This window comes from Pituophis catenifer, unplaced genomic scaffold (genome assembly GCF_029215685.1).
Source record: "Pituophis catenifer annectens isolate HBS135680 unplaced genomic scaffold, rPitCat1.0.hap2 SCAF_15, whole genome shotgun sequence".
In the NCBI taxonomy this organism is placed as follows: domain Eukaryota; kingdom Metazoa; phylum Chordata; class Lepidosauria; order Squamata; family Colubridae; genus Pituophis; species Pituophis catenifer.
Genome location: NW_027256895.1, coordinates 1,403,519 through 1,411,606, shown reverse-complemented (window position 1 = coordinate 1,411,606; position 8,088 = coordinate 1,403,519).

The window sequence follows — 8,088 nt, the reverse complement described above, 5'->3', positions numbered from 1 at the left end:
AGGAAGGCAGAGAGACAGGGGAGAGAGAGAGAGAGAGAGAGAGAATGAAAGAAAAAGGGAGAGGGAGGGAGAAAGAGTGAAAGAGCAAAACAGTGAAAGAGAGAGAGGAAGGAAGGAAGAAAAGAAGGAAAGAAGGAAGGAAGGAAGGTACAGAGACGGGGGAGAGAGAGAAAGAAAAAGGGAGAGGGAGGGAGGAAGTGTGAAAGAGCAAAACAGTGAAAGAGGGAGAGAGGAAGGAAGGAAGGAAGAAAAGAAGAAAAGGAGGGAAAGAAGGAAGGAAGGTACAGAGACGGGGAAAGAGAGAAAGGGAGAGAGAGGGAGGAAGAGTGAAAGAGCAAAAGTGAAAGAGAGAGAGAGGAAAGAAGGAAGGAGGAGATGGAAGGAAAGAAGGAAGGAAGGTAGAGAGATGGGGAGACAGAGAGAGAAAGGGAGAGGGAGGGAGGGAAGAAGAGTGAAAGAGCAAAATAGTGAGAGAGAGAGAGAGAGGAAAGAAGGAAGGAGGAGATAGGAGGAAGGAAGGAGGGAGAGCGAGAGAGGGAGGGAAGGAAGGAGGGAGAGAGAGGGAGGGAGGGAAGGAAGGAGGGAGAGAGAGAGAGAGGGAAGGAGGGAGGGAAGGAAGGAAAGGGTTGCCACTGAGGATGAGGAGGCCGAGCAGGAGGGAGGGATAGAGCGCCTTCCTTGCTGCGCGCCCCCACCCCGTCATTGGCACAATCCTGCCCCCCCCAAACACAGGAGTTTCCAGGCCGATGCCACCCGGGGCTGCCCTCTCTCCCCTTTGGCCCCCCAAAACCAACTAGCCCCCTCCTCCCAATCCAGACAGCGAAGCTTGGAGGCATTGAAGGGGGGGGAGAGATATCTTGAAGCCGCTCTTAAGGAACTGGGGTGGGGGGGGCCCTGCCTGCCTCGGTCCATCATCCCGCCCCCCCCTCCTTTCCCATTCTGTGCCACATCATGTTTGTCTCCGTCTGGTATGCCAAGAAAATGGGCCGCCGTTTTCTGAACAACGTCCGGAAGGCGAAGAAGGAACGGCATCTGCTGACGGTATTGGGGGGTGGGGGGGTTGCAGTGATGTGGGGGGCTGTAATTTGGGGGGGCAAAGAGAAGGGTTGAAAGCTGGACAGGTTTTAAAACCATGGGGTTTTTTGGGGGGGGGAGGCTGCATAGAGAGCAGCAGAGCTGCTTGGATTTCGGGGTGGGGGGGTGGGAGGACGGGGGTCTCCCCAGATCTGAGGGTCTCAGCTAGGCCCACCCCCCTCAGCCTTGGTCTTCCAGCTGCAGGGGACTACAAAACCCATCCCTCCCGACTGGGGGCTGCAGCCATCCCAGAGAGAGAGAGAGAGTGAAGATTCCATGCAAATATTTGAGGGGGTGTGGGTTAAAATTTGGGGGGGGGGGAGAGAGGCAGGATGGAGCCCAGAGCTGATCCGGTGGGATAGCAGACTGCGTGTGGGGGAGAGGGTGTGGGGGGGGGGGCAAAAGCCAGAGGAGAGAATGGCGGGGTGGGGGAGGGGAAGGATGGTGGGGGGCTCAATTCTCTTTTAAGGCCTGAGGGGTGGGGGAGGGGAAGTGACTTGAGCAATGGGGGAGGGGCGGATTTCGCCATCCCTTGGGGAAATTGGGGAGGGGGAGGCTCACCTCTGGCCGGACGGCTCAGGGGGTGGGGATGGGACCGCCGGATGGGGAGAAGGGAGGGAGGGATTCTCAACTTTTCTTCCCATCCGGCCGCGTCGGTCCATGAGGGTCGCCCCCTCCCCAATTTCCAAGCCCCCCCCCCACCCACTCCATCAGAGCAGAAATGACTCTTTGCCCCCCCCCAATCCCCATCCCCAGAAAAACCCGACTGGGGGGGGGTACCATAGAGGTGCTGCGTTATTGGGGAGGGGGGGTCTCCGTTCGTTATTCGCCTGGGGGCGGGTAGGGAGACCCCTCCTCCTCCGAGAGACCCCCCCCTATCCCACCCCCCTCACCCCCAGCAGTGGGGTTGCGTGATCGCGGAGCAGATGATTTTAATTTGAGGAGGGGGAGAGAGAGAGAGAGAGAGGTCAGGTTGGCAGGCTGAGAGAGAGGAATGAGTCCGTGCGCTCGCCCCCCCCCCTCTCTCTCTCTGTTGTTGTTGTTGTTGTGATTGTGATTGTTGTGTGTTGTGTGTTGGGGCCGGTGGAGTGCGTCAGCTTTCGAGACAGCTGATGGCGTCAGCGGTGCTTCTCCTGGAAAAGCTTCAGGAATTATGAATGGGGAAGAGAGAGAGAGAGAGAGAGAGAGAATAGGGGAGGGGGCCGCCTTGCAAGACACACGGCTCCCCATTTATTTATTTATTTATTTATTTATTTGCAATTTTGTTTCTTGGCCAGAAAGGGAAAGTGGGCTCTCCCGGGGTGGGAGGGGGGGGGAGCTGAGCAAGGGAAGGAAGGAAGAAAGACCCCCAAGGTTGCATTTTGCAACATTCCCCCCCTCTTTTTTTTTTTTTGAATTTTTTTTTTGAATTTTTCTTCTCCTCCTGCCAAGACCCCCCCCTTTCACCTTTTTTAAGGAGGAAAGAGGGGGGGGAATCACTTTCAGCCTTTCTGTTCTGCCTCAGTTTCCCGCCCCCGCCTGGCTCTCAATCCCTTCCCCCCCACCCCAGGTCAAAAAAAGAGGGAGGGAGGGAGTTTTAGCATTGAAGATTCTTGGTGCGTTTGCTTAAAATTGCTGCATTGCTTGGCAAGGTGAGTGATACGGGGGGGGGATTAATGCAGAGGCTGTGGGGGCGGGCAAGGCTGGGATGGGATGGGGGGGTCGGGCCACCCCCCAAAAGGCCGCTTGGCATGGGTCAACGCACCCCAGACTTCCTCTAAATCGCCCCTTCCCTCCGAGGTTTTGAGGAGAGGGGGCGCTCTTCCTTTTCTCCTCTCCCCCCCCCAAGAAAGATTTGACGGGGGGGCGGCGAAGAGGAGGAGAGGGGTGTCTTGCCCACTCAGCTGAGATGCTGCCTTGGATTGGCAGCTGCTCCTGTGATGAAGATGATGGTGAGGGCGGAGGGAGGAGAGGAGAGGAAGAGAGAGAGGGAGAAGAGAGGAGAGGAGAGAGGGAGAGAGAGATGCTGTGTAACGAACAAACTATTGATCTCTAGATCAAGGTTTGTCGACCTCAGCGACTTTTAAGAGGGGTGGGACTTCAACTCCCAGAATTCCCTGGCACGAATGCGTTCCTTTTGATACGTACACCCATTGTGGGCCCACTTACTCTCTTATAATCCCTTTCTCTGCAACCTCTTTGCTTTTAGAGGATAGGAGGAGGAAAAAAAAAATACACGGCTGATTGGGGAATTCTGGGAGTTGAAGTCCACCCCTCTTAAAAGTCGCTGAGGTTGACAAACCTGCTTTTGTAGAGAAAGACGTTTGTGTGTTTCTCTGGGTGTCGTTGTGTGTGTGTGAATGCTGAAATGCAACTCCTGGAGTTTTCAACCCAGATCGAGGCAGCCTTATTAGCCGCTCCAGATAATTCGTCCTTACGTCCCCCTTTCCTGGCAGGAGATTTAGTGCTCCCCCAGGCCCGTTCTCATTTTGAAAGGGAAAGTGGGTTGCGTGTGCGAGGGCCGGTGCCAAAAATGAGTCCCATCCCCAGGAGAGAGAAAAAGAGAGAAAGCCGGATTGCAGGATTCGTTCTCCGTGCTCCAGATAAGCAGGGATTGACACCAGACAAATCCAGCAGAAAACAATACTTTAATGGAGGCACTGTCTTTTCACCCACAATCAACACGGGTGGGATAGATGGGGGGCTTGAGTAGCCATCTCCCCTGCCCTCCCCAGCACATGTCCCTCTTAACTGCCCCTCCCTCCCTCTCCCACCGATCCTGAGATCCCCAGCCTTCTCTCCCTTCCCTCCCTTTTCAGATCCTGGGAAAATATTATATCCCTGGGCCTCTGACCACGTGCAGAGTGCGTTCTCTTCTTTGCCACTCCACTGGGACACGCCTGGCCAGGTTTGCTGACTTGTTCCCCACTCTCCCTTTGAGGGGGGGGGGGCTTCCTAAAAAGCGAAGGTAGGGTCAAGATTGTGGGGTGAAGGAATCACATTTGCAACTTCGGAATTAATTCAGCGGTGCCAAATTCCACAAGGTCAGATTTAAACGGGGCACCCCCACATCGGCTCCGGGTTCAAACCAGCATTAAACAGAGATGGGGGGGTGGCCTTGATCTGTTAGGCTAAGAGGATTAGGGTTAGTTAGAGAATTTAAGTATTTAAAAGGGGGTTTGTTGCCAGCAAAATCTCCCCGGTGATTTTTTGGAAAATTGCGGTCTCAAATCGTTGGCCGTATTTTGCAAGTAGAAATCTCGCATCTCGGAGCTACGTTTCGCAATTTCATTTTATTTGATGCGAAAGGTTCAAATCCAAAAGGGATAAAAATAAATAAATAAATAAATAAAATGGAAGAGAGACAGAACAAAACTGAACCAACAAAAAAATGTTAAACAGAAATTAAAATTCTGATTTTCTGAAGGGAAGGAATTTTTTTTTTTAAAAAAAGTTGTTCTGTTTTTCTTTTTCTTTTTTTAAAGAAAAATTAGAAAAATAGAGTAATATTCCAGTTTTGCCGTATTGGAATATTACTCGGGATCTGCAAGGTTAGTTTAATGATATGCATGAAAATCTGCATACGGTTATCATTTAAATCCATTTAAACTGTAAAAAAGTATACTCGCCCAAGTTTATTTTTATTTTTTTCCTGTTAGAGGGATTTAGGGCAAATTTACTATTGGGTGCAGCTAGTCCTGTGTGAGGTCTGCTTGCATGGTCGGCCTGGGAAGGAATAGGAGGTGTTGTCTCCGTGTGGTCTCCTTTCCTTTAAGTGTCACATTTTGGATAACACAAAGTTGTCGAGCGCTCCACAATGCAACGCGTCGACGCGGAGTCCCCTTTGGGGCACGCTAGATCACAAACAGTACAGGTCGTCCTCGCCTTACGACCGCAACTGAACCCAAAGTTTCTGTGGCTAAGCGAGACGGGGGGTTGGTCTAGATGACCCTACAAGGTCCCTCCCAACTCTTATTTATTCCGTTGTTCCTATTCCGCCCCATTGTACAACCTCTCTCGCCACATCTGTGAAGCGAATCTCTGCCGTTGATGAGTCCAGATAATAGAAGTCTTGCAACTTCCTTATTTCACAAAACCAGCCCAGACAGAGGCTGCATGTGCAGAGTGCAGCTGCATCAGCACAGTCCCTCCCGGTTTGGGGTCCCTCCAGGTGGGGTGACATCCCACCCCACTCTGCCCCTCCCACCCACCCGCCCCAATTCCTCCCCTCCCTCTCGGTCTGTATCTCCTTTGCAGATGTCAAAATCCTTTTTCCAGTCTCTCTCTCTCTCTTGTGTTCTCTTTCGCACTCGGCTCCCCCCTTCCCCAAAGCCCCCCGCTGAGATAATCCCTTGCCCTCCCCCCCCCCACACACACACGCCTGCTTGTGTGCTTTCTACAAAACCTCTCCTACACAACGCCTGTACCCACTCACAGCTGCCAACCTGGCACCGACGCATGGCACGGTCTCCGTTCTTAGTGGGGAGAGCAAAGAGCCCCCCCTAGTGGGAAGGGGCTGCGTCTGCATGGGGTCTCCAGGTGCATTTGGGGTCTGTCCGACGCCGCAGCCCCCCTCCCCTCCATCCCTAGGACGGTGCCAGGGTGGCCACGTCGGAGTTTTGCAAAGCTGGGGGCACCAACGGAAGAGTTTAAATTACGTTTGGCATCATTTCTGGATTCCTTAAAAATATAATAATAATAAATTCCCATATTAGCCCCGCCCCCTTTCCTTGGCATTTCCTGGTGGTCTCCCATCCCTATCCCCTATTCCCTCAGGAGCTGTTTTTGCTTTCAGTTCCATTTGGAATTATTTCTCGAACAAGAGAAGGAGAGGGAATGAAAAAGGTCCGGTTTTGTGGGGAGGGGGGTGCAGAAGGGGTTCGGGGGGGGCCAGGATCGGAGGAAGGGGTCCGCAGGGGGGAATGAGGATCTGTCCAGCTTTGGGGGGAGGCACAGAAGGGGTCTGGGGGGGGACGAGGATCAAGGGAGGGGGAAAATCTGCAGCGGAAGCGATTCCTCGAGAGTTTGGTGGATTAGATGCGGCAGGGAATGATGGGAGCTGTAGTCGTTGCTTCTGGAATGGGACAGTTGCATTCTCCGTCCCATCTCATCTTGGCATCTTCCGGGGGGGGGCGCGATTGTACTTTTTGGGGGTCTGGGAGCAGAGAGAGACAGAGAGAGAGAGAGAGGCGGGGGGCTCAAACCCTTAAAACGGGCCGAGCAGGCAAGCGTGGTCAAACATGGAAGTTTTAGGGGAAGGGTCCCCCTATGCTCTACCCTGGTCAGGTTGCCCCCTTTGGGGTCCAGTTTAAAAGAGGCTGGGGGTGGTGAGAGGTTCCAAGGGGAGGGGGATCTACAATCCAAGTCTCTGAAAAAGCCCTTCAGGGATTCGGGGCCCATTTAGCTCAAAGGTGGATGTTATCCTCACCCTGAAATCTGGGTGGGTGGGCTTCTCGGTGTCCCGTCCCCCCCCCCCCGAAGGCAGGAGTTGAACCCAGGCCTGGTTCTTATCCCGGGGGGGGGGTATAAAGGAAAAAAATGGGGGAGGTGGGCCATTTGAACTGGGGAAGAGACCTTACTGCGGTGGATCCTATCTTGAGCTCGGGGCTGGGATAGATGGCCTCTGAGGTCCCCCTAGGGGAAGAAAGGGAAACTCGGGAAGAGGTGGGTGGGTGGGTCTGTTCCCTTCCTAAAAAATTTTTTTCCGGTCTTTCATCCTTGGGGGAGGGACTCCAAGTCCCAGAATTCTTTGCGCTGCGATGGCTGGGAATCCTGGGAACTGCAATCCTTGTAGAGGGGGAATAGGGGCTGAGCAGGTCTCCCCAAATATTGGGGGGGGGTCTTGGGGTTTTAACAGCTGTTAAAAAGGAGAAAGTCTGGTTCGTGGTTGTTTTTTTTAGTTTTTTTTTACTTTTGATTTGTTTTTAGACTTTTTAAATCACATTTTTTAATTATTTTATCAGTAATGCAAGGCAACGAATATACTTAATGCTCTTTCTTCCTTCTATTCTTCCTCCAAACCCTGTGAGTTGGGTTGGCCAAAGAGAGAGAGAGAGAGAGACTGGCTCAAAGTCACCCATCCGGCTTTCATGCCTAATGCAGAACTAGAACTCCCAGTCTCCTGCTGATTGGCCCAATGTCACCCAGTTGGCGTTCATGCTTAATGCAGAACTAGAACTCCCAGTCTCCTGGTAATTGGCCCAAAGTCACCCAGATGGCTTTCATGCCTAATGCAGAACTAGAACTCCCAGTCTCCTGGTGATTGGCCCAACGTCACCCAGTTGGCATTCATGCCTAACGCAGAACTAGAACTCCCAGTCTCCTGGTGATTAGCCCAACGTCACCCAGTTGGTGTTCATACCTAATGCAGAACTAGAACTCCCAGTCTCCTGATAATTGGCCCAAAGTCATCCAGATGGCTTCCATGCCTAAGGCGGGACTAGAACTCCCAGTCTCCTGCTGATTGGCCCAATGTCACCCAGTTGGCCTTCATGCCTAAGGCGGGACTAGAACTCACCATCTCCTGGTTTCTAGCCTGGTGCCTTAACCATCGGACCGAACTGTTGCTATCCTGGGTGCTGTCCAACCTGTCAATTCCTCACCCATAATAACCGCACCGGGTAGAAGCCTTGATGACATCATGGCTTCGTTGACGTCGCCGCCCCAACAAAAAAAAAACCACGGTTTGTGGCATCATCCGGAGCATCCTCCCCTCCCCGAGGATTCCAAATTGGCATTTCCAAATCTCTGCAACCCCCCTCCAGCCTTTCCCTGCCCCCAGGACATTGGGTTCCAACGTTCATCTGTCCCGGTTGGGGATGATGGGTATCGTACACACCCCAAAGAGAGTTTGGGTATTGAACGCTGGGGTTGACATCCTTCACTGCCCACCGACAAGTGGGAGGGTCGTTTTGGCCTGTGTGTGTGCGTGAGAGAGTGGGGTTGCCCCCCACTTTCATATAAAATAGCCCCCTCCCCTAACCCCATAGTCCAGGTTAGGGTGGAGGGAGGCTGGTGTGAGCCCCTCCTACCTGA